Source organism: Helianthus annuus, chromosome 10 (assembly GCF_002127325.2).
Source record: "Helianthus annuus cultivar XRQ/B chromosome 10, HanXRQr2.0-SUNRISE, whole genome shotgun sequence".
In the NCBI taxonomy this organism is placed as follows: Eukaryota; Viridiplantae; Streptophyta; class Magnoliopsida; order Asterales; family Asteraceae; genus Helianthus; species Helianthus annuus.
Window position 1 is genome coordinate 105,995,386 of NC_035442.2, and position 27,494 is coordinate 106,022,879.

A 27,494-nucleotide genomic window follows, 5' to 3' on the forward strand; every position below is an offset into this window, starting at 1 on the left:
ATTGTTAAAATAAGAGATAGAGTAAATTACTTTTTGAATTCCTGTGTTTTAGTGGTTTTAACCACTTGAGTGCAAAATCAAAAAGTTTTCCGCACTGAGTCCCTAACCGTTCATCTTATAATGTTTTGGGTGCTTTTGTTTTAGTGGTTTTAACCACTTGAGTCCAAAACCAAAAGTACAAGTGTTAAAAAGTTGGACTCAAATTGGTATAAAATGGTGTGAAAGAAATTGCCTCACCATGAGTTGAGTAATTTATTGGCACGAGTCGAGGAATGGTGGAAAGACTCAGAATTCTGCAGAAAAGATTGGAGTTCCCTTTTGATGGTTCTTGTTTGGAGCATCAAGGAAATTTCTTTTCTCTTTAATAAGTAAGAAATTGGTATTTTTTGTATTCTATAAAGATGCAATTTCTTTTTAAATAAATACAAATCATTACCAAGTTTGGCTTATTTATTTTCTCTTACCCTTTCGAAAAAAAATAATTTTGTTAATTTGGGTGGCATGATGCACTTTGGAAGTTATAGAGGCCAAATTATCCAAATAGAGAACTCCCGGTCCTTAAATAAGAGGTTTGGAAAAACGATCCTTCTACAGATTTCAGGTAATTCATTTATTTGTTAACTGACCCGTTATAATTTACCTAAACTGGTTATGTTCTTGCAAATTGAAAAGTATTTGCAGGGGTGGAGGATTCATAACATTGGAGAATCTTATCTTCTTGCCTGCACATAGCTGGTTCATTTAGATTTTTGATAATTATGTACAAAATTCATAATCTGGGTATAATTAGAAGATTTGAGTTTAAAAAGTATCCGGATATAGTTATCGTAAAGGCCTTCTTTCAGGTTTGTATTATTTTAGTAGTTATTTGTATTAGTAATACCATAGATATGGGAATATGGAGAATGTGGCTGTCATCTATTTGATTGTATGTTTTTCATTTTGGCTTTCTATTAGCATAAGTCAAACACTTTTTTGTTTACACATTACATATCACTTCTTTAAATGAATAAGGGTACAACTTTCACTAATGACCAGGGTATGGACAATAGGTTGACTTGGTTGGAATCATTTAAAGCAAACGTTGAAGTTGAGAAAAACCAGTTGCTTGAAATGCGTAAAGAGATTGAAGAGGATCATGAAAGAAAAAGGCCGAGCTGGAAGCTATGCAAAAAGACTTTGACAGCCAACGACAAAAATTGGAAGCTATGATGCAGAAAGTTATGAAACGATTGCATGTTGGAGATCGAGATGAGTAGAATGTTTCCATTTCTTTTTATTATTGTATTGAAACTTTGTGTTGATCACATTGTTATTTAAGTTTGAACAAGTATGTTAAAGTACAGTATTTCTCTATTAATGATATTTGTCATTATTTGTTCTGGCGTAATTCCAATTCAATGTATATCGAATAATTAGTAATTAAATTTATAGTACAAAGTTGCATTTGGTTATAAAAAGTTACATTTATTGTAACTAAAATTCGTAAAAAAATGTTGCATTTAATGTAAAAAAGGTTGCATTTTTTTAATACAAAGAAAATAATAGTTGCATCAACTCTAAAAAGGGTTACATTTTCGTATCTAAACCATATTGAAGGTTGCATTTACGTGTATAAAAAGTTGCATTTGAGTACAAAAAAGGTTATATTGTTGTAACTGAAATATAAAAAAAGTTGCATTTAAGTGTTATAAAAGTTGCATAGAAAAAAGTTGCATTTGTATACTAAAAGCAACACTTAAGAAAAAAGTTGCATTAGACCCTAAAATAGTTGCATTAGATCTAATGCAACTGCTTCTAATGTAGCCCCCAATAAAAGGTTGCATTATGCCTAATGCAACATTTTCAAGGCTTAATGCAACATTTTTTAGGGGTTACCCTAGCTTCATTTTCTTGTAGTGATGGATTTTTCGATTGGCCCATTAATAGTCAGAAAATGTTGGTCAAAATGGAGAATGATGTTACCAATTACGCCAACGTTATTTAGCGTCTTTATTGTTTTGTATAGGGTGGTGATTTTAGTTATTTTAGTAAGGCGTTTTAACGTCTTTTATGGTTTTCCAAGCAAGAGACGGCTTGCTTGGAGGACAAGGCCCAAGGGCTATATATAGAGTACTAGACCTCATTTGTGAGGTGTGCATTTTGGGAGCCACCTGTTAGGATCGGAGGCTCTCATGATTTTGTTTGTTTGTATAATTTGTTCATTAAGAGAATATAAAATAATGTAAAGTGCAGCGGAAATGAATACAAACTTTGTAAACACAATCAAAGAAGAGAATAGTTTGATAAACAAATGCTTCACATTAAGTTGAATGTTTGAATTATAGAGCAAATGATTACAAGCATGCTTACAATAATAAACTCCCCCTCAGCCTGATGCTCCAAGGTTGGTTGCACAAGATGAAAGGATTAGACATGAGAAGAAGAACTTGCTCAGTCAATCAAATGTAACAGTACAGAGTACTATTACATTTATAGGCAGTCCAAACCACTGGGCATCTCAGCTGATGTCACCATGAAAGTGACATCTAACAAACTAACAAACTCTATCTACTGATCTATACAACCTCTGCTATGCTAACTACTGATATTATGTTACATTACATAAGATGAATAAAACTGCTGCTGCAACCTTCCACTGCTGTGAACCCAGCAGTACTTGTCATGATCAGCAGTGCTTGACTTAAGGCAGTAGATTGGGCAGCATGGCTTTTTAGTCTTCATCAGTCTTTGATCTGATCAGTAGTTTCCAATGTCAGCAGTTGTTGATAAAGGCAGTACTTTGGAGTATATCAGATGTTGGAGCCACAGTCAAGGGGAAAGCTTATAGTAAACAACTGCTTATTGTGAATCCATTGTTGTGATCCGGTTTTGGCTTTCATTATCTGTTCCTCTGGTAGGGTTCAATCTCAACAATCTCCCCCTAGAACAGATAATGCCAAAACCCTTCATTATTCTAGATTTTTATTTTTCATCAGAAGTTCCTTAGCTTGTCTTTTAAATTCTACTTCAAAATCCTTGGAACTTGAGTCATCCTCATCCCTACACAGTGAAAGTTCAAGGAGATCCTACAAATCTTCAACACTAAGGCCTAGTGCTTCTTTCCTTGATATGTACTTCACTTCCCCATTGGATCTGACCAAGGTCAATACATGGGTCTTTTGATCAGACATCCACTTTAGTACTTTTAATCCTAATGGGTTTCTTGGGAGAGATTTATTTCCTAATGAGTTTGGAGATGCTGGCCTTGTGAAAAGTTGTAAGCTATCAGACATTTGTTTGAGGGCCTTCTCAATGACATCATTTGCTGCAGCTACGTCTTTTGCAGTTTCCTTTTCAATTTGCTCTTGTCTCTTTTGTTGATCTGGCTTAATGTTTGATATTTCTGCTGAGTCATTTGGTGATGCAGGTTTGGTTAATACCTTTTTGGCAAGGTCTTGAAGCTTAGCTGATCTATCTTCTTCTAGATCCATTTTCTTGATGGCATCCTTGAAGTACTCAGCTTCCTTTTCTTTTGCATCTTCACTGGTCAATGATTTCCCTTCTTCTTGGTTTGTCACAAGGATAGGATTGTCTACTGATGAGACCAGCGATTGAAGAGCATTTAACTGTTGTTCCAGCTTATTGTAGTCGGGCTTGATTGGAGTGTCTGAGACAGTTATCCTCCTTTTCTTAAGCCATTCATAAGCTTCATCAGTGTACTGCTTTGTCCATTTTGCTATGGCAGTGGCAGTGTCCACTTTTGCATCCACCAGTTCTTGCTTCTTTCTTTTATATTCAAATGTGAGGTCAGCAATGAGCTTTTTGTATTTGATCCAATTTGGAGCTGTCTTCTTCTTTCTTGGATCCTTTTTAATTCTTTCAATCCTGTTTGCCTCATGCTTTAAAGCAACTATTGGCCATTCTTCAAACTGTTTTTCTTCAGTAGGATAGAATTTTTCTTTCATGATATAAGTAAGATATTCTTTTCTTAATTCATTTTGTTGATCAGCCTTTTCTTTGCTTAGTTCTTGTGCAAAATCTTCCATCTGCTTAACTTTTGTAAGCAAGAATTCCAGTCTTTCAGAGATGGCTTCATCACTATGACCTTCACATTCAATCTTGGCTCTTATCTTAGCCTGCCTTGCTTTGAGCTCAAGATATTCATCCATGTCTTCTGGGACTATGAAGCCTATGAGTTAAGGGAATCTCCTATTTGAAGAATCATCATCAGTGTAGAACTGTCTCATCTCATTTTTTATAGCTTCTAGTTCCAGTGGATATTTTGCAGCAATAGGATCATATTTATCCTCATTTGCATGAGTAAGTTTTCTTTTTCTAGTGTAAAGCTTTGTGGATGAAAGGGATTTTGGTTGTGATGGAGGAATAGTGAGAGTAGTGGTTGATGGTTGACTAACAGCAGTTGAAACAACTGGTGTTTCAACCGCTGTTGTCATTACAACTACTGATGTATCAGCAGGTGTCTTCTGCTTTTGAGTAGTGGCTGAGATGGCAGTGGTTTAAGTGGTGGAAAGTGACTGACTAACAGCAGTTGAAACAACTGGTGTTTCAACCACTGTTGTCATTACAACAGATGTTGTAACATCTTCTATCTTCCGCTGTTTGGCAGGAGGTGATGATGGGGTGGCTGTTTTTGGTGGTGATTTTGGTTTTGGTGATGGTGATGGTGATGGTGATGTGATCACAGATGATAATGATGGTGGAGCAGCGGTTGTGGTGGTGTGTGGTGATGTGGTGTGTGTTGATACTGCAGCTTTGGTTTGGCTATTTTCTGGCTCAATATAGATACCATCTTCAATTCCCTTCTTCTTCCACTTGATCTTCTCCCCCTTTTTGGCATTATCTGGGAAAGGTTCATTCATGAAAAGAACAGTGGGAGGAATTTTTCCAGAGGTACTTTAGATATGAGCCTTGATAGCTTTGATGTCTGCCTGAGTATCTTTAAATCTTGATTCCACCATGTTAGTCAGCTTTTGTACATGTATCGCATGCTGCTGATCAGCCATCTATTTTTGTCTTTCCAACAGTGGTTGGAACATATTCCATAGCTCATTTGCAGCAGGTGCAGATTGTGTAGGTGCTTGAGTTGGAGCAGCAGCGGATTGTGCTTTTTGAGCCTTTAACAGCTGTTGCACCATATCCTTTATTTCAGCAACTGAGGTCTCCAGATTTTCAACTCTGCCCGTCAATTCCTGATATTTTGAATCATCACCCAAGTTAATGGGATCATCTGAATCCCCACCAGCAGTGGTTTTACCAATGTGTGACTTAGAAACTGAATCCCAAAAGTCATTCATTGATGCCCCTTGTTCTTGGTACTGGGTACTTCTTTCTTCAGCACTTGATAGCCTTTTGAGGGTACCAGTGGGCAGAACAACCTCACTGGTGGTTCTCATATGTGCTATTGAAGAAATTGCCTTCAAGGGAGTCTTATGAATGAAACCACTGTCCAAATGTAAACCAGTGGGTTCAACATTTGTAGTGGCTGCTCCACTTGAACTACTGACAGGAGTTACTTGTAACTCCTGCAGTGTAACCTCCTCAGTTGTTGCTGGGATAGCAGAGATATAGACATCAGACCTAGTCACTTGTGGAAGTATACTCTCAGTGATAGGTGATTGAGAGGAACTGGTTTGTGTTTGAGCTACATTCACTGCATGCAACAAGGGTAACATGGATTGTGGTAATATGAGGGGGAGGATAAAGGAGTTGAAAGAGACATGTCCTTGGGATCAGGACTGTGGAAGATAGATTCGAGTGGGTCCAGAGCTTCATATTGTGGGGTCCCTGTGTTTACAACCTGGTCCTTTTGTGAGGATGCATGAGGAGTTTGAGGCAAGGGTGGAGATCTTTCTTCCAACTGCTGTGAGGAAGTAACAGCAGTGGTTATTGGTGACATTTGTGTTGTCACTGGCAGTATCTCTGGGATCTCATCTTCCAGAGGTTCCTTTGTTTTGGGTTTGGGGGGCTTTCTGGATGTTTTCTTTTTGGTCTTTTTAGTGGTGGCAGGTGTGGGTTTCAAAACAGCGGGTGTGTTGCTTTGATCACCTGGAGCAGTGGGCTCAACAGCCGATACCTGAGGAGCAGTTTCATCTGCTATATTCTGCTCAGGCACCTCTGCTTTTGTTTTTATAGGTGCCAACATTCTAGAGAATGTTTCAAGCATTAAACCATTTATTTTAAAGTGAGCACTGATGTGCGTGAAGTGTGTTATATTTTAAGTATATATTTTAAGCCCTTTTTACACTTTTTAGCCAAGTTTTAAATTTATAAAACACGATATTTACTAACACTAAACACACATATGGGCAAGTGCACCCATCGTGGACGTAGTATAGTGTTGGTAAGATACCGAGGTCGTCCAAGGACACAAGAGCTTTTAGTACCGGTTTATCCTCAACGTCTAATCAAATCAAAATGTTAGATAAAGGTTTTAAACTAAGAAAATAAAACTAACTACAAAGCTGAAAAATAAAATAAAAGTAAAAACAGATAGACAAGATGAATCACGTGGATCCGACTCGTGTGTAGTGTAACCTTTGATTATTTTCGCACTTTTGCACTTTTTTAAGAGATTATCTTAGTTATTGTAGTAGGCCCCTCTTTTGAAGGCGACATTACCCTCAACCCAGCAGTTTGAGTCAGCAAGGATACAATCCTAAAGGGTCGGATTATTGAAAGATAATTAATTAAGTTATTAATGCATAATGTGGTAGGCCCCTCTTTTAAAGGTGACGTTACCCTCAGCTAAGTAGTCTGAGTCAGCAGGGATACAGTCCTAAGTAGCTTGGTTAAAGTTTTAATAGTAGTTTAACTTATGAGGGGATCAAAGAGTTTGGACCCCCGCCATCCAATACCTTTGGGTATTGAAGGAGGTCCTACTAAATTTGACCCAGGTCCTTTGCAGGATCTATACACTGAACAATGGCAAGACTCTTACCAAACCGTTCCCTTAACCCCCGACCAGGTAGCCAACATACCTCCATATAGACCGTGGAGATATGAATGGTGAAAATCTTTTATTTTATATAGACAGTAAAATAATGCCAAGACACCACAGACAAATGATAAAGAAGAATCACCTTGAACATAAGAAACTAGTAATTAAAGTCATTAATACAAAACCAATTAAAAAGTGCAAAAGATTAAAAATAAAAAGTATTACACTAAACACTTGTCTTCACTAAGTGATGTAAGAGACTTAGGCAAACATGGCCGTTGATTAAAAAGAACTCTTACGATCAATCTTGGATCCCGAGACGACTCACACACTCTATGATGGACAATGCATGATGGTGGTGGATGATGGAGTTATGGTGGTGGTGGGTGGTGGGTGAAGTGTGAGAGAGGTGGTGTGCCAAGGGATGAGTTGCAAGAGCTCCAAACTTTCCTATTTATAGGCTGAACAGAAGCTCGGGCACGGCCCCGTGTCCGCTGGGCACGACCCCGTGTCCATCTGACTCTCTCTCTTCATTAATTGTAATTCGCAATTACAATAAATGCGCCTGCAGGAAGTTGACCATGCCCCCGTGTCCGCTGGGCACGGCCCCGTGGTGGGCAACAACAGCTTCTATGAGTTTGTCTTTTCTGCTCGCACTTAGGCACGGCCCCGTGCTCACTGAGTACGGGGCGTGTTCAGTCTTCTGTCTTCTTTGTTTTGCTTGGGAAGATGCTGTCGGGAGGTCGGGCATGCCACTTTTGTTCCTTTTCATGTATTTATGTTAGATTTAGCTGTCTTTATGCTTCTTTTGTTTATTTGAGCTCATTTAATCCTGAAAATACAAAAGGAAGACAAAAGCACACTTTTTTCCAACATTAGTACTAAAAAATGGTTAGTTTTGTGCCATAATTGATGTAATTTATATGTTGCAATTTGTGCACATCAAATACCCCCACACTTGAATCTTTGTTTGTCCTCAAGCAAAACTCTTTATAATGTGGCTTTATTCACTCCCAAATGGAATGGGTAGAAGAGAAGGTTTTTGGGCTTGTCATAGAGTGTCGGGATTTCCAAGATTATTTAGGTTTTATTTTTATTTATTTACAATCCTATTCGTCATGATTTATTAAAAACGTTTCTTAAGATAAATTACTTATTAGGGCATAACATATCTCTTTAAATTCCATTTATATACAAGTTCACATACCTCACGAGGAATCACTCAACACTCGGCCGAAGGTGTATTTTTAGTGAATCACTCGAGAGTGGCATGGGTCTTACTCCTACCATAAGCTTGCCAAGCAATCAATCCTCCTCCTTTTTAACTATATACCTTTGTAAATATCAAGAGGACTTTTTGGGTGAAGGGTTAGGCTTGGGCTAAAGGTGGGTGGTTGGGTTAGTGGTTAGTAAAAGGGCGAAAAGCGTAACAAACGTCAGTTTTTTGAAAGACTTTTTTTTTATTTTTATTTTTCACATTTTTATTTTATTTTGATGAACCAATTGTTTCAAACAAAGTTATTTTTGATGAACTTGTTTGTTTGTTTGGCTTCATCAAAATATTTTTTTTTTGTTAGAGTCATTAGAAAACCGAACGTTGTTACTAAAAGAAAGGGTTAAAAATAAAAAGGTTTAGGTGGGTAAAAAGGGTGATTGTTTTGGGTTAAGAAATGAAAAGGTTTAGACTCAAAGGGCTTAACTAGGGGGATTTTGGGTAGGTGGTAAAAAAAATGAAAAATAATGGTGTAGAAAGAAAAAAAGGTTAGTCCTAATGCCTCCATCATTTACTTACTCGGGTTTAAGTTGGTAAGGACCGGGAATGTATTGTTGTGGCAAGTTCTCGAGTCGTACGAACCAAGCGGCTATTCACACAAGAAACGAAAAATGAGCATTTAGTGTAAAGATATGTATGTTTATGCTCGATAAAGGCTCAAAACTCACTTTTGTGGGAAAGGGTTTTTATGTGATCAAGTATATATAATCAAATTTTAACTAAGTTTGTCATGCCTTTTCATAATTTTCTTATGTTGGTTCTTTTTATCACGACGCTATCGGTTGTAAACTTGTAAAAATATAACCTTGTTAGAACTTGAGTTTCCAACTTAAACTTAGACAAAAAAAATGAAAATTTTTGAAAAAAATTTGGGGTGATTAGCGGTTCCAATAGAGTTTTGTGTAAGGCTTGTTATTAGGACTTACAAGAATCAAGGTTTTAGCATCCCCCCACACTTAAATTACACATTGTCCTCAAATCTCTCCCCTTGAAAGTGGTTTCAACATCTGCTGACCTCCTATTTGCTGATCATGCAAACTGCTGACCTACAACTACCGATCAAGTTAAAGACTGATTGAAGAACTAAAGCCCTGCTGCCCAATCTCCTGCCTTGACTCAAGCACTGCTGATCATGACAAGTACTGCTGGGTTCACAACAGTGGAAGGATGCAACAGTTTTTTTATTTGTTTATGTAATACAATGTAATATCAGTAGTTAGCATAGCCGTGTTTGTATAGATCAGAGGTTAGAGTTTGTTTGGAGGTTAGATGTCACTTTCATGGTGACGTCAGTTTAGATGCTCAGTAGTTTGCAAGTGCCTATAAATAGAACAGTACTCTGTACTGTTCTGTTTAGCTCATTCACCATCTTCTTCCTGTATGAACAAATACTGAGCTCGGGCTGAGGGGGAGTTTGCGAATCATACATGCATTGTAATCAAAGTTTGAAATAAATTTAATCATTTGATTCTGTGTTGAAAATGTATGATTGAAAGCATTTCTTCTGTTTGATTGTGAAAAGTTTGCTTCCATTTAGTTTCTGCTGCACAACTCACTCATAATTCCATCTTAATTCAAACACAAATCACAATCAATCCAAACTCAGATCCTAACAAGGTTATATGTTTTCCGATCGGGATGTTTTGCATCCCATGTTGCACCGTCGGAGAGCATCATCCAAACTCGAATCAATAACCTTCATGTAATTGACCGGGTCATCGTCCTCTATTCTCTTCCCAACCCCAAACTTCACTTCCTTATCCCCATACTTCAAAGTGAGTGTTCCATCATTCATGTCTACCACTGCTTGTGCGGTGGCTAGAAATGGCCTCCCTAGTATGAGGGGGACTTCGGTGTCTTCTTCCATATCTAGTATGACAAAGTCGGCCGGGTAGACGAATTTGTCGACTTTGACCAATAGATTTTCTGCGACACCTTGCGGGTATTTAACGGACCTATCGGCAAGTTGTATACTCATCTTGGTAGGGCTCATTTTTCCTAGGCCGAGTCGTTTGAACATCGATGCGGGCATGAGGTTAATGCTAGCCCCAAGGTCGGCTAGTGCATTACAAATGGGGGATTCCCCGATCGAGAAAGGAATTATGAAGCTTCCGGGATCAATCTTCTTTTGGGGGAGTTTGTTGAGTACGAGGGCGGAGCATTCTTCGCCTAGGTTAACTAATTACAATGATTCAATTTTCCTTTTATGAGTGAGAAAGTCCCTCATGAATTTTGAGTATTTAGGCATTTGAGTTAGGACTTTGATGAAAGGAATATTAACATGCAATCGTTTTAGTAGACTTTCGAATTTTGCGAATTGCTCATTAGTCTTTTGACGAATTAACCTATCGGGGTACGGAACCAAAGGAGCCTTGGTGGGCTCTTGAAGTAGAGGAAAAGTCTTCTCTTGTTGGGGCGGTGGCGGAGCTTCCGCGGGACCCACGGTATGGTTTCTTAATGTTATGAGATGAACTTGTGCTTTTGGGTTTGTTTCGGTATTACTTGGTAACACGCCTTGTGGTCTCTCGGAGAAATTTTGAGCTAGTTGATTTTTTTTCAATGTTTTGTATACTAGCTTGTTGATTTCTAAAATTTGATTCCAATTGTTGAAACCGATCCGAGTTTTTCTTTTCAGTGTCGGAGATGAGGCGAGATATAGTATCTTCAAGCCTTTCTCGCCCACCTAGTTGTTCAGGGAAATTTTGTGACTCATTTCTTGGTTGTTGAAAGTTTGTTCGTTGATTTAGACTTTGTTGGTTACTACTATTGCCGGGTTCTCTCCAACCAAGGTTAGGGTTGTTACGCCATCCTTGGTTGTAGGTACCCGTTGGAGGACCCGACGGCCTAGGTCTGTTATCAATATAGTTTACCGACTCGGATTGATCATCTGTTTCTTTCATACAACTCCAATTTTCGTGTGGCACACCACACCCTTTACAAGCCATAACCGAGACTGTTTTTGTCATTTCTAACTTTTTAATTTTTGAAAAAAGGGCCTCGATTTGGGCTTGTAAAGAAGTGATTTCATCTACCTTATGGGCGCCCGGGGCAATAGACTTATTGCCTCGGGGAGTGTGCCACTGAAAATTGGTTTAAGCAATTTCCTCGATTTGATTGTATGTTTCATGTGGGTGGCAATTACCTAAAAGTCCCCCGGAGGTAGAGTCAAGTGTTTGTCTTGTGTGTGGCAACAACCCATTATAGAAGGTGGATACTTGTTGCCATACCGCAAGACCGTGATGGGGACACTTTCTCAATAGCTCCTTGAACCTTTCCTAAGTTTCATATAAAGATTCCCCATCCTCTTGTGAATATGTATTAATTTCAGTCATTAGTTTAGCCGTTTTAGCGGGAGGGAAATACTTATATAGAAATTTTTGGGCTAGCTCATCCCAGGTGTTTACCGAACCAACTGGGAGGGCGTTGAGCCAAGCTTTTGCTCGGTCTTTTAGCGAAAATGGAATCATTCGAAGGCGGATGGCGTCATTTGATGCTCCATTGATCCGAAAGGCATCACATATTTCTAAGAAATTAGTAATATGTAGATGGGGATCCTCGTCCGCAAGCCCATGAAAGGTTGCGGAGTTTTGAAGCATTTGTATCAAATGTGGCCGAAGTTCGAAGTTGTTGGCTTCAACATCGGTGCATTGATAGCGGCGCCGAGATTACCTACGGTGGGTCGTAGGTAATCCATGAGGGTACGTTGGTCCGCCGTTGGAAGTGGGTCCCCCGAAACCTTCTCTTGGTTTTTGGCTTTAAGTCTTTTTCTGAGAAAGCGTTCGGGTTCTTCTAGAGGTTCTTTTATGTCTTTATTAGAACTGGAGCTCATACACTACGTAGAAGGATCAGATGTGGCGTCTGGTTCCAAATCATGCAATAAAAACAGAAAAGAATGTTGGTCAGAAAGTTCACCACGGCCCCGTGCTCACTGAACACGGCCCATGGTCGGAGATACAGCGATTGTTTTCCGGATCCCTGTTACTGGAAAGTTGGACACGGCCCCGTATTGCACCAACACGGCCCCGTGCTCAGCCCTCTGTAAGTCGGAAAATAAAAACTGCCAGTGACACTGCTGGGCACGGCCTGTGTCCGACCAGGCACGGCTCGTGCTGAGCTCTGCAGAAGCTTAAAAAAATTAAGAAAATCCTAAAAAAATAAAAAGAAAATAGAAAAAATGATTAGGCCGTTGATTCCTAACTTTCTTAAAATCCTTCGATCCCCGGCAGCGGCGCCAAAAACTTGATGTGCGTGAATTGTGTTATATTTTAGGTATACATTTTAAGCCCTTTTTACACTTTTTAGCCAAGTTTTAAATTTATAAAACACGATATTTACTAACACTAAACACACATATGGGGAAGTGCACCCGTCGTGGACGTAGTATAGTGTTGGTAAGATACCGAGGTCGTCCAAGGACACAAGAGCTTTTAGTACCGGTTTATCCTCAACGTCTAATCAAATCAAAATGTTAGAAAAAGGTTTTAAACTAAGAAAATAAAACTAACTAAAATGCTGAAAAATAAAATAAAAATAAAAACAGATAGACAAGATGAATCACTTGGATCCGACTCATGTGTAGTGTAACCTTTGATTATTTTCGCACTTTTGCACTTGTTTAAGAGATTATCTTAGTTATTGTAGTAGGCCCCTCTTTTGAAGGCGACGCTACCCTCAACCCAGTAGTTTGAGTCAGCAAGGATACAATCCTAAAGGGTCGGATTATTGAAAGATAATTAATTAAGTTATTAATGCATAATGTGGTAGGCCCCTCTTTTGAAGGTGACGTTACCCTCAGCTAAGTAGTCTGAGTCAGCAGGGATACAATCCTAAGTAGCTGGGTTAAAGTTTTAATAGTAGTTTAACTTATGAGGGGATCAAAGAGTTTGGACCCCCCGCCATCCAATACCTTTGGGTATTGAAGGAGGTCCTACTAAATTTGACCCAGGTCCTTTGCAGGATCTATACACTGAACAATGGCAAGACTCTTACCAAACTGTTCCCTTAACCCCCGACCAGGTAGCCAACATACCTCCATATAGACCGTGGAGATATGAATGGTGAAAATCTTTTATTTTATATAGATAGTAAAATAATGCCAAGACACCACGGACAAACGATAAGAAAGAATCACCTTCAACATAAGAAACTAGTAATTAAAGTCACTAATACGAAACCAATTAAAAAGTGCAAAAGATTAAAAATAAAAAGTATTACACTAAACACTTATCTTCACCAAGTGATGTAAGAGACTTAGGCAAACATCGCCTTTGATTGTCAAGAACTCTTACAATCAATCTTGGATCCCGAGACGACTCACACACTCTATGATGGACAATGGATGATGGTGTTATGGTCGTGGTGGGTGGTGGGTGAAGTGTGAGAGAGGTGGTGTGCCAAGGGATGAGTTGCAAGAGCTCCAAACACTCCTATTTATAGGCTGAACAGAAGCTCGGGCACGGCCCCGTGTCCGCTGGGTACGGCCCCGTGTCCATCTGACTATCTCTCTTCATTAATTGTAATTCGCAATTACAATAAATGCGCCTGCAGGAAGTTGACCATGCCCGCGTGTCCGCTGGGCACGGCCCCATGATGGGCAACAGAAGCTTCAATGAGTTTGTCTTTTCTGCTGGCACTTGGGCACGGCCCCGTGCTCACTGAGCGCGGGGCGTGTTCAGTCTTCTGTCTTCTTTGTTTTGCTTGGGAAGATGCTGTCGGGAGGTCGAGCATGCCACTTTTGTTCCTTTTCTTGTATTTATGTTAGATTTAGTGGTCTTTTTGCTTCTTTTGTTTATTTGAGCTCATTTAATCCTGAAAATACAAAAGGAAGACAAAAGCACACTTTTGCCAACATTAGTACTAAAAAAGGGTTAGTTTTGTGACACTATTGATGTAATTTATATGTTGCATTTTGTGCACATCAGCACCTTGTTTGGGCAATTCTGCATCTTCTTTTTCAAATTTTTGTTCAAAATAATAGCTTAGAAACCTTGGAAAGAGCAGAAATGCTTTATTATCAACATTTTTCACCAAATCATCAAAGATCTCCTGGGAATAATTGAAATTTTCATTATTTAAAATAGCATATCCCGGGCATTTAATCTTTGATGGTATTTCGTTAAAAGTGGTTGTTTTATTAGAAACACACATCAGAAGAGTGTGAAATAAAAACCTGGGCGCAGAAGGGAAATAACCTTTTTGTAAGGTATCTCTTTTTGATTGTTCTGCATACCCTCTATTCAAGAAATCATTTTTCAACTCGGTTTTTTGAAAAAGAGGTTTTACCTTTTTGATCATCGAGTTTAAAGACTTCTGAAATGGATTGTGGAGAAATTTGAATCTTTTTACCCTGTATAGAGGAGTTGATGGCTGTGACAGTGTCTCCTTGTTTTCCAAGGGTGGCATTGTTCCAGAACTCTCTCTGGGTTTGTAGATAAATGGGAGCGTCTGTTGTCAACAAAGTTTTGTACTTTGACGCAGATAAGGTGTCGATGATGGAGTCGAAGGTGTTGGTTGTTGTGGGTTTTGTGAGTATACCTAAATAGTTGTGAGGGGATTTGTAGCGAATTTCTGTGGGTTTAGCGGCCATTTGAGTGGCGTCTTTAGGAGCGGATGAAGAAGATGATTTTGATTTTGATTTCGTCATTTTGATGAGGAAGATCGAAGAATGTTTTTGTGTAGAAGAGTGGAAACTGCTTTGAGAAGAGAATTTTTGGAATTCAATTCGACAGTGTGAGCCCCTGTTTGGGTTTAATCAGGGTTTTATTTTAGGGAAAAAGTGAATGCTGATGTGGCAGCGGTTATAATGATCTGACGGCTAAAAACTGACCATGTGCCAACCCCTGATGAAAGAATAAATAATGGAGGACAGTTGTTTTGAGAGCCACTGATGGATCAACCATCAGTAGTTACAACGGTAACAAATGAAACAGTGGATGATTTTTACTATCAGTGGATAGCATATCAGTGGATAGAATACTGATGTTATACAGCAGTGCTTATCAAGAAATTGAAGGAGCAGGGGTTGACTTTCAGCAGTGGACAGACTTTAGAAAGCAGATGTTTGAGACACAACAGTAGTTAAGGGAAAACAGTGGTAGCAAACAAAATGAAGACCATTAGTATAACAACTGTTAGTGCAGCAGTGTTTTAACTTTTGACAAATAATTTTAGCATCTGCTTGTTCAGATGTGAGGATTGATTTTGTCTTGTGTAAGCTCAATATCATGTCCAACATCTGTTATTCTGCAGGAATGCTATACTTAACTACATTTTAGATGTAGATTATCAAGTTTAATTTGTTAGCAGTTTTTCTAGGAAATTACATTCTAGGTTTACCACATGTATATTATTCCTGACAGTGGTTTAGCATCCCAGATGATGAAATCTTCTTTACTAAGCTACACATTTTGTGTCTAATTATCTGAACTAGAACATGTGTATCTCAGTAGTTTGAAATCAATTTGCAATCATTTTTTTTTTTTGATAAACTTGAACTTAATATGACCTTAACATGTGCACCACTTCCTTTTGATCAATTTTAAGAATAGTAATTTCACACAAAAATAAGGAGATTACATCCTGACCGGTGAGAAAACTTTTACTATCAAAAATGGGTAAAAGTACAAAATATATTATTAAAAAAATGAATAATATATCCGGTTTTATTTGAGAAGAACACCTATCTAAAAAATAATTAAAGGATGTTTTAAAAATATCATCAAAAGGATCGGGTAACTTTTCAAATAAGTCCACAATCATATCATTCTCAAGTTTTTATGACCACTGTTTGGAACCATTTTCTTATCAATTGATTGCAAAGTCCTCTTCTAAGTTCAATCACTAGGATACAATTTTTACCTGAACTTCCCTGAATCAATACATGCACACAGTTGCCTGATGACCATTGTTTACCCAACTTTGGACTCATAAGTGTTTTATGTTTATACTCTTTTCTTTTGACTTCAAAAGTTTTGAGATAAACACACTTTTGAGTTTTGTTATTTTCTTCTTCCCTTTTTACCCTTCCCATTCATAAGTACTGAAAATACTTACTGGGAGATTTTATTGAGGAAATACTTAATCCAAAATCATTTTGCAGTAATGTTTTGAGAGATCTGGCCATATTTGAACATTTTTTATTACCAAATCTCACATTACGTATGATTTGGACAGTTTTGACCCCAGATTTTCTTTGTGTGTTTTGACAGGGTTGATTTGGTCCTTTTGAGGATTCTCATCCTGCTTTTTAACACATAAGATTCACTAAAGTTTTATTTCCCTCTTTCTATGTTAACAAAACACTAATGTTTATATGAACATAGGTTTTGTTAATCTAAGGTTCATACTTTAGTAAAAAAAAATATGATGAAATCATCACAAATTTCATAACAACAGTTGAGATCAATTTTGAATGAAGATAATCATACCATAGTTACCAGACATGTTTTCAGATCTGAAAACTATGGGTGATTTGTCCATGACATCACTTATTGTTTGAGATTTGTGAATCTTATGACATCTTGGTTGTTTTACAGAGCTTTGGAATAGTCATTTTGAGCATGATTTCACGTTGCTCTGTTTTTCAACTGAATACATCAACCTTAGTATCAATGAATTTTGAGCTGAACTGTTCTGTCAAATTGATTGTTAGATCGAATTTGACTATCCAAGCTCTGATGCCAATTGTTAGGATCGGAGGCTCTCATGATTGTGTTTGTTTGTATAATTTGTTCATTAAGAGAATATAAAATAATGTAAAGTGCAGCGGAAATGAATACAAACTTTGTAAACACAATCAAAGAAGAGAATAGTTTGATAAACAAATGCTTCACATTAAGTTGAATGTTTGAATTACAGAGCAAATGATTACAAGCATGCTTACAATACTAAACTCCCCCTCAGCCTGATGCTCCAAGGTTGGTTACACAAGATGAAAGGATTAGACATGAGAAGAAGAACTTGCTCAGTCAATCAATGTAACAGTACAGAGTACTGTTACATTTATAGGCAGTCCAAACCACTGGGCATCTCAGCTGACGTCACCATGAAAGTGACATCTAACAAACTAACAAACTCTATCTACTGATCTATACAACCTCTGTTATGCTAACTACTGATATTATATTACATTACATAAGATGAATAAAACTGCTGCTGCAACCTTCCACTACTGTGAACCCAGCAGTACTTGTCATGATCAGCAATGCTTGACTCAAGGCAGTAGATTGGGCAGCAGGGCTTTTTAGTCTTCATCAGTCTTTGATCTGATCAGCAGTTTCCAGTATCAGCAGTTGTTGATAAAGGCAGTACTTTGGAGTATATCAGATGTTGGAGCCACAGTCAAAGGGAAAGCTTATAGTAAACAGCTGCTTATTGTGAATCCATTGTTGTGATCCAGTTTTGGCTTTCATTATCTGTTCCTCTGGTAGGGTTCAATCCCAACACCACCACCTCTTGGGAGCTCACTCGGGGTGGATTATTATCTTGTACTCGTTTATTATATTCGATGTGGTTTTTCATTGTTTAACCTTTGTTCATCAATATTTCATTGTTCTGGGTTCACCAAATCACCCGTCTCATATTATTTACTAAATCAAAGCTGAAATTGGATCGTTTTGGACCTATCATTTGGTATCAGAGCCGGTGGCTCGTTTCAGTTTTGGTTTGGTCGGATTTACACCGGAAAACCGCCGGAGACGTAAAACGGAGAACAGATCTGTGTGTTATAAGTTGTTTCAGATATGGGAATTTGTTCTTCATTAGTGTGTCAAGAAAACACCTAGTTGTGTGTTTTTTTTCTTGTTGAGAACGAGAGAGAGAAGCAGAAAGATGTAAGGTGAGAAAGAGGATAATACTATGGCTGAGCAGTATATGGTTCAGAACCGCCAGAACCGGGGAACCGAACCGGAACCGCTAGATTCAAACTGTATTTTTGTATATAGGGTCCAGTTCTGGTTCTTAAATTTGGGTAAAACGGTTCCTGGTTCGGTTCTAGTTAAAACTATGGTTCCGGTTAAAGAACCGCTAGAACCAGTTGGGATTATAAATATTTAAAACCCTATTTTATTAATGGGCTTTTCAATATCATACGACCATCCTAATTCTTATTCCCTCCTCTTATATTCATTCCACAATCTCATCTTTCATATTCCAATTCTTCTCCATCTCTCAACCCTAACCCTAATTGCTATCATACAAGTTCATCCCATCAACACCTTGCAAATACAGGTACGCTATTCTACATGACCTTTTTTATGATTGCATATATTTTTTTATGTGAAAATAATATTGAACAAAAATAATCAAATCAATTTTCATCAAATTGTAAATGTGTATATAAATAGTGTATCACTTGGTAAATACAATAGATGCATTACTGATCAATCTATTTACGTGAACCAAATACAGTAGATGCATTATTCGTTAATTTGTTTAATTGCTAACACTCGGTTTCATTTAGATGTTTATGAGAAGATTGAGAGGATGAAGATCTAATGAGGTTTGAAGATGTTTGTTTTAATTGTTAACACGATGGTTGTAATAGTTTTATTTAGAGTTTGTTTTATGGCTTAAAATATTTTATTGTTGCTTTGCTACTTTTATTTTGGTTGGTTTGAACTTTGAATGTTGCAACTCTTAGTTAATGTTTTAAATGGTTTGATTTGTTTTTATTGAATTATTAATTTTACGATTTAATTGTCAACCGGTTCCCGTGAGAACCGTTTACACGAGAACTGTTTAACCGGTTCAGAATTGAACCGGAACCGTTATAATACGGTTTGGTTCCAGTTCTTAAATTTAGCAATTACTGGTTCCAGTTCGGTTCGGTTCGGTCCGGTTCTAAACCGTTGCACAGCCCTAGATGATACGGAGATGTATAGAGGACGATGGTTTTGTTTTTGGTTGGTTTCTTTCATTGTGATTCAGTGGTGTAGATTACCGGCGTCTGAATCCAGGTGGGCAATATGGGATTATTCCGACAGATGGTTATGGAGTGATGATGATGTTTTCGGTACAGAAATGGTGACCGATGGTTCCGTTCGATAGTTTAGACCGGTGGCTAACAGTGAGGAGTGCATGAATGCTTTCATAAGAATGTGTTTTTCAGATGATGGTCTGGTGAACAGTTCGAAACAGATTCTGATGGTTTCCACTACAAGATTGATTTCAGTTGTATTATGGTAATTTATTTTCTCTATTTCTGAAGCCCGTCGTTTTCCGATAAAGGGTGGTTTACGATGGACAATGGCGGTGGCAAAGAGTGGTTGATCATGAGGTTCTGAATGATGGTGGACAACAACAGTTACCGGGTATGTTTGCGGTTTATGTGTTTTGTTTTGTGATGTCCTTCCTCTTCTTTGCTTCTGCTCGGATATCTACTCCACCTCTGTTGGTCGATATTTCATCATGATGGATGCTAAGCCAGGGTTGGATTGAGGTGACGATGAGGTGATTAAGAGTGAAGATGGGTTTTCATCAAAGATGTAATGAGATTGGTTCCATAATTGTTGCGATGAAACGGTGTGATGGTTGGTGATGTTTGGTTGTCTTGAAGATGGTTGAGCTCGAATGATGCCGATTTCAGCAATTTTACTGCTCCTTGTGCTCACCGGAGCTTATGAGGCAGGAATCTATCCCTAATAAGAATGATTGTTAAAGTTCAACGATGATAGTTCATGGCGGCTCATGGGGAGAGATGGTAGTTTTGATGGAAGAAGATGGGAGATATGTGTACAGTGGCGGTCTAGGGTGGTTCGCCGGAGAATCGGGTGACCTCGGAGGTTATTTTTTCCGGCTGGTGAATAATTTTTGGTGAATGCGGCTGATGTAAGGAGATGACAGTGGTCGCTTGATTGATGGTCGAGATTACAGGCTTACATGTTGGCGATTTTCGAAAGGTAGCAGCTAGGGTCTTCACATGATTGGGCCATGATTAGGTAAACATTGTTTTCTGGACTGTGTATTGACTATGTGGGGCCTGTTGTTAATTAAAGCTCAATGTTGGATAATTAGAACTTCACAGAATAATTGAAATGTTTGTTTTCTTGTGACATGGGCCCATTAGAATATCATGTATGATTTAAAAAAAATATATTGGGTCGAATTGACTGGTTAGCGAGCTACTGTTGGAATATGGGTTAATTATCTTCAAATCATGAGGTTAATTGGGTTGCGTCACCTGCATGGACCAGGGATTACATGTTGGGCTTCAATATTATTTATTCTTTTTTCGTTTGAAAGTATGTTGAGTTTGGTTTGACGGGCTTATGGATCTTGATCGGATTGGAAGTGTTTGGGCATGGCGTCATACATTTTTAAAGATTACGTCGGGAGTACAAGACTATTACATGGGTATCACCTTTTCTCTTTTGCCCAGCAAGGGGCCATGTACCAGCAGTCGCGCCACCTGCGCCGGAAGAAGAACCTGATACACCCAAGCCCTCAAAAGTGTCAGACACTATGACGTAATCTCCAGATTTGCGTAATCGAGGGCAGATGGTACCTGACGCAACCTGCTTAACAGGGAAAGTCATAGGTTTCTCTGTTTTCTTCTTCTTCCTGTCCACAACAACTATCGCAGGTGCGGTTTTAACACCTTTCCCATCGGGGTCTCCAAAGCCCCAAGATTACATGCGGTAAACACAATTATTTCTAAGATAACAAATAGCAAGGAGAATGATGTGCACAAGCATAAATACTTTACCTCGCCCTTGCTGCCAAGGGTTATCTAATGCGGCTTGGTTTGGAAGCCGTAAACCCCCAACAGTGGCCTCATACCACCCTTCTTCCCCCTTACCACATTCAACTACTTCAATCTTTCCCTCAAAATCTGAAGCAAAAGTTCTCCAAAATTGCACCACTACAACAAATTCACCACTACAACATTGCACCACTACAACAAATTCACCTATGCAATATAAGTGATGACAGAACTTCATGAAAACACAGACAAAAAACAATTACCTTTGTTTTGTTCCTTCACCGCAAGCTTCTTCTTAACACCCGGTTTGTTCCGCAGCATCATCCACAGATACTGCAACTCCTTGTTGCCCAGTGCCATCAAGGGGACGACTTGCAAATGAGTAGCCCAGTCTTGTTTTCCCACCGTGGGGAGACTTAGTTTCTCCTTAGCAATGTCCCTAGTAACATTCCTAAAACGCAGCTTGCAAGTCACCGTAGCCTCCTTCACATAAAAAAAAAAAATAGTTTTCCACGCGGTAAAACCCTTGGGTGGCACCAGCATAATATCGGGCACATTTTTATTCAAGTAGAATGAATAAAACCCAAGCTGAACGTGAAACTGGTAAAACCGCCGGAAATCCTCCACTAACGGCTCGATATTCTAGAAATGGAAACAATACTCGAAATGACAAGCACGTACCATTCCCAACGGACTTAGCTGAGAAATATGAATCTTGTAGTATTCCAGCAAATCCACCACCGTCAGTGACAGTCGAAGGTTGTAGGTACTGAAGAACTCGGCAAACATGGTTAACATACCAACATGAGCATCCGTCTCCGTATCACCCTCCTGGGAATAGATCGCCCCATATGATTCCGACATCTGAATGGTCGTCATTAATGTCCGGAAATCTGTTTATTTCCACTTTAAAACTGGCAAAAACTTGCCGGCCGAAACCTCATCCGCCTCCTCTTCCGCCATCGACGACGACGGTGGAGTAAGTTGTGTAGGTGGTGGAGAAGATGGTTTTGAAGGAGTAGCCATCAAGATGAATAGAGAAAAATGGGGAAGAAGAACATGCAAGAAACTTAAAAACGCTTATCGGAAAATTCAATTATTCGTCGGAGAAGATAGAGAGAACTCTTCTTTTCACTGGATAAATTTTGAAAAATTCGAAACAAGTGAGGGGAAACCCTAAAAGCTTTCCCCTTTTATACCCATCGCAATTAATGCAAGCGGCGTAACCAAAGAGACATGCGCTTTCTGCGCCAATCGCAGACAGCCACAGGGCAGACGACGGTTCTTTGACGTTTATCACGCGTGCGTGGCCGCCTACGCGCCTGACACAATACGACCATTGTACTCTTGCTATAGTGCAGTTAATGCCTCAAGCAGTGCAATAGTCACCGTCACGTCAGCCGTCAGCCAGCTAAATCTCACTAACTTCCACCAACTCATGGGTGCGGTCTACTTCGTCTACAATAAATGACAAAATGAAGAGAACTTCATACAATGTGGCATGCCGTTCAACTGGTATCACTTACCAAAACCCATACCGCATGTCGCTTTACGGACCCCCAAAAAATTACTAAAGGTGGAACACAAAGCTCGTTCTAGCTTTAGCTCCACACATGGCATATGCGGCGAAACCAAACACACACGCAACCTATGCGGGTATGTCAGATACTCAGAACCAGCGATACTCTTTGGACTACCAAACCGCATCTCTACGAGTTACGCTGCAGTACCTATTAGAGCAACTAAGAGGTAAACAACTCTTTTAAAGCGAGTCTTCTGTTAATAACTATAGACACGCAGCCAAAGCCATCAACTATCTTTTCACAATGGGAATGGTGGCTATGGGAAAGGACCGCATTCTGTACTGCGATCGATCTGTAACCATGGGAACGGTGGTTACGGAAAGATACCCCATCACCAACTTTGTTATATGGTCCACAAACAAAGCCATGCCTTTACATCACAAAGATGGTGGACCACAACCCCGCAACACGCCCTACCGCATGTTAAGACACGACGCGGGCTTCTACTTCAAGGAAAACTGGTTTCAGTGTTCTTTTTACTCTTAAATAAATCCCATTTATTTAAGCGAACACTCAAACGAACGACCAGTTCATAAACATGAAGTAGCTACGGGACGAAGCCTCGAAGTTGTTCATGCAGACTCTTCATGGTCATTATGAACTTTCGAAAGCAGGAAGCTCAACAATTGTGGTAACAAGCCTACTTATGACATTGTTTATCCACCCATTGGCTTCATAGAATAAACAATGGTGGCAACAAGTCTACTTATGACCATGTTTATTTGCCCATTGTTTTCAACCCAACTACTCACATTGTCCGACCAAACACGGCCTACAATGCCAGGCTTGACTCACATTGTTCGACCAAACACGGTCGACAATGCAAGGCTTGAACTACCGCTCAAACTGAGGACCAAAGACAACGAGGTAACCGCAAAGAGTATGCGGAGACTTGAAAACAAACGACGAATTGACAAACACAAACGCCCCACAAAAGAGGGATCATCGTTTCATGTCCAATTGAGGAACATAAAGCACCACCAAGGTGCCAAATACGTTTGCATCGACAGATGCAAAGGTTACAACTTGAGTTACGGATAATGGTGAGTTCATACTCACCTTCTGTCACCGTCTCAAAGGTTGGTTCGGCACACCAACAGGTGGCGATCATGTTTGATGATATCAGAAAAAGGTAGACCACACTACCAGCATGCAATCATACCATAACATACCGCGAGATGTCTCAGCATCAGCCTGAACTTGCTCACCGATTCTATACAGTCGTTACACGACTCTACTCACCCTGTTCCATACGTAAGTCAATCGCCAAATTGATTTACTTGAAGCAGGAGCAAAGGCCTCGGCCTAGTATCTTCTCCAAACCGATTTCAAGGGCACGCTTTCCGACCAATAAATCAAGCATTCCTCCCACCTGCAACTTGCATGAGGAAGCAACACTGGACTGGGGGGACTTGAAGGGGTATGGTCCCAAATCTCGCACCAGGCTTGGCCGCGAGAGACTATCACCTACCTTGTTACCCCTGTCAACAAGGATCAACCTGTGTTCGTGCGGGCAACGCGTGAACCCGGTTTGATTTCCCACTCGGGAAATAAGGAGAAGACTTACCTTGCGTATGAAAATGGGTTTTCGTCATCATAAGGGATAAGGTAACCACTGCGGTTACTACACATAGTGATGCAGCTCAAAACAGCATCCTGTAGTCCCACAAGTGGCACAACCACTTTTGACTTCAGTGACAAAGCCAGCAAGTGGTCTGTCCGGGCACTGATGGCGGTCAACTGCCCAGCCCACATGCATGAAAAGCTGGCAGACAGAGGAACAACCACAACAGGACATGGCATCACCACAGGAAGCGTCTAACACTTCCGTGACCTGTGCTTCTGACACACTTGGAAAAGGCTACGCGTTGTCGATCTAGCCACTCAATTACCCTCCTTTACTCTTCGGCTATAATTACCCATCCTGGAACAGATTTGAGGTAACGCTAATCTACTGTCTCTCACATACTTCTCAAACACACACTTTGCTCTCAAGCAAATACTGATTCTCACGCCGAAGAGTGGTAACAAGGAGCACCCCCACCCCATTCTTCTTGTTACGAGTCACGGTTTGTTTCCTTGTGCAGGAGACAGGTTATACGACGGCCCGACCATTGATATCGGAAAGAAGGGATTAACCCTACCTGTCAAGACTAGTGACTTAACCTTTCCGGTTAACCACGGTTTTATCACACACGCAAATGAACTTAATTAGTTTTGAATTAGAACTCAAATGACGTGGCTATCTTTACGGGAAAATGAGTAATGGATATCGGATATGTGGAGAGCCACAAAGGAATAAAGATGGGCTGATATGAATTTGGCAACTACAATTATTTCCCCGATATGAATTTGAACTCGACGTTGACTTCTCGCAAGATTAGCCGGCGAACTAAACAGAGATTAGAACCTAACAATGTAATTTTTTTGATGGATATCTTGTATGGTTTGAACATCATTATCCCCGGCTAGCTTAACACTTTTTAATAATTGCAAGTTACCATTTTATAAATAGCTAGGGTATCCATCATGTGCACAACAACTTCATCAAATGTTACATAGGTACGTTTATAATAATATATAATAGTTGTTGAGAGTAGACTAACATTATAAAATGAGCAAGACATCTAGTAGTTAATTGTTGGAATATCATTCTTATCTCCGGCAACCTAATGGCACGTTACCATTTAGAATCCCTCGCAGGCTATTATGTTCCAATCTTTGATATAAAATACCTATAACTAAATATGACGTAAATGGAGTAACCAATTAGCATCGTCACAGTGATGAACTTAAGTACTCGATCATATGTTCACATTTTTTCAGTCCCACATTTCATTGGTTTCATTCAATGCAAAGAAAAAAACACTTGTCATTATGCCGTTAAAATACCCGGCATGGACGGATATCCAGCTAGTTGAAATAGTTTTCATTAATTGGCGTCTGTATCATTTTAATCTTTTAGTTGTTTTCATTGAGCGATTAGCATATGTACCCCTTTATTTTTTTTTAATCTTAGTCAATCAACTTGAAGAAGTCAATTTGTAATAGTTGAGGTATCATCTCCTCCTTAAAACACATTAATTTTAAATATTCCTAGCTAGATTTATATATTGTGGGTTAGAACCCTACGAATTACATGGGTTTAATCTAATTATAATAAAAAAGTCCTATTAATGCCACATGTCATTTTCTCATTCAAAAGTCTTACTAAAGCCATATGGCATTTTCTCATTCAATTCACTAATAATATATATTTATATTTCATATGCATAAATATTATAATGCATAATAATAACAATAATAATCTAATCTAATACTAATAAAAGGATCATGTTAGTGTTACATGACATTCTCTTCTTAAAATTATATCTTAATGCCATGTCGCATTCTCTCCGTTACTATTATTATTATTATTATTATTATTATTATTATTATTATTATTATTATTATAATATCATATTAATATACAATTTATTGATTTATACTATATCATATTAATATATCCAATTTATTAATCTATACATAAGTATAAATAAATACGTAATACATAAAAATATTTATCTTATACTATCGAAGTATTTTAATTATTTATTTTTATTTTCATATGTGACATTAGATTTTATTTTTTTCAACATTGCAGATCAAACCAAATTAGGTATTTATCTAACCAAATAATTTATTTGTGAATAACTAAACACATAGTTTAGCAATATTATTATTTTATTAATAATATATTAGATTAATATTTAGTTATTATTATTAGTATATAACACATGTGGTGTCCGATACAAAAAAAACTTTATTGCGAATATAACTCTTTATTCAACGAATTTTATACCACCATGCCAATAAACCTATAAAAACGAATATGGTATATAGTTTAAAATTTAAATTATATTTTATATAATTTAGATTATATTTTAATTTATTTTTGTAATTATATATCAGCAATGATTAAGTTAAATAGAAGGTATTTACAAAGCTTTTTAAGTTCACATTTAAGCGATGATATAAATTAATGGGGTGGGTTTTATTTGGATTAAGAAAACAATAAATTAAATAAGTAAAAAGACAAAAATGCCCCTCATTAAACTGATTTTTTTTATGAAGTTAATGGGTTGAATGAAAATGACAAAAAGAATGCAAAACTCAGGAACTAATGAGAAAAATTGTTATTGCTATTGTTATTATTATCTATTCGTAATTATTAAATTATTATAATTACGAATTATTATAATCTAAGTCATTAGGTTATAGTCTATGCGTTACACGGGTTTACGTAACATATTGTCTTTATTCAACCCGTGTAATACGCGGGTCTATAAACTAGTAGATGTATATAATATTATATATTAAATAATAAAACAATATTTTTTTAAAAACTCGTTTATTACACGGGTTGTAATTTTATATATCAAATAATAAAAAAAAACTTATAACTTTATTGTACGAGTTGAATAGATTTAGTTTTATATGTCAAAGTAATAAAAAAAAAATTATATATTTTGTATACCAGCCGATTGATTCATTTGTTCTAGTAGGACAGGTCATACCAGATTTAAAAACCATACAACATTATATTAAAAATAAATAAAAAGTAAATCAAATTATATAAAACTGAGAACATATTGTCCTATTTACCCTCATTTCCACTCTATTTAAGTTCTCATCCCTTTCCCTCTGATTCCTCTCACAATCTGCCAACATCTCTCCATCACTCTCACGCCTTTGCAGTTACAAATTCAGCTGTCGATATCTCGGCTACCATCGCTGCTGTATCTGTTCAGAGCTGTCGTCGTTGTAGGGCTCCTTTTCATACCCATTACCAGGTTCGCATGTTCAACCCATTTTAACTCTAACCAGTCTGTTTGACATCATTTTTAACATAGTTTAAAAAAAAATAAGGATTAGGATCAAATACAAAGGATCTTAATTGTAAGAAGTGTAAGAAGAATTTATAGAGTGACAAGTGTCCAATAACCTAAAAAAACCCAT

General features: G+C 38.2%; 1 non-coding gene across 1 annotated transcript; it reads left to right on the top strand.

Annotated features, from left to right (window-relative positions):
- The first annotated feature begins 11,444 nt into the window (after window positions 1-11,444).
- On the top strand, window positions 11,445-11,551 carry LOC118483400. The gene has a single exon (XR_004870689.1). It is a non-coding gene; the product is annotated as a small nucleolar RNA R71 (small nucleolar RNA).
- Window positions 11,552-27,494: the final 15,943 nt, after the last annotated feature.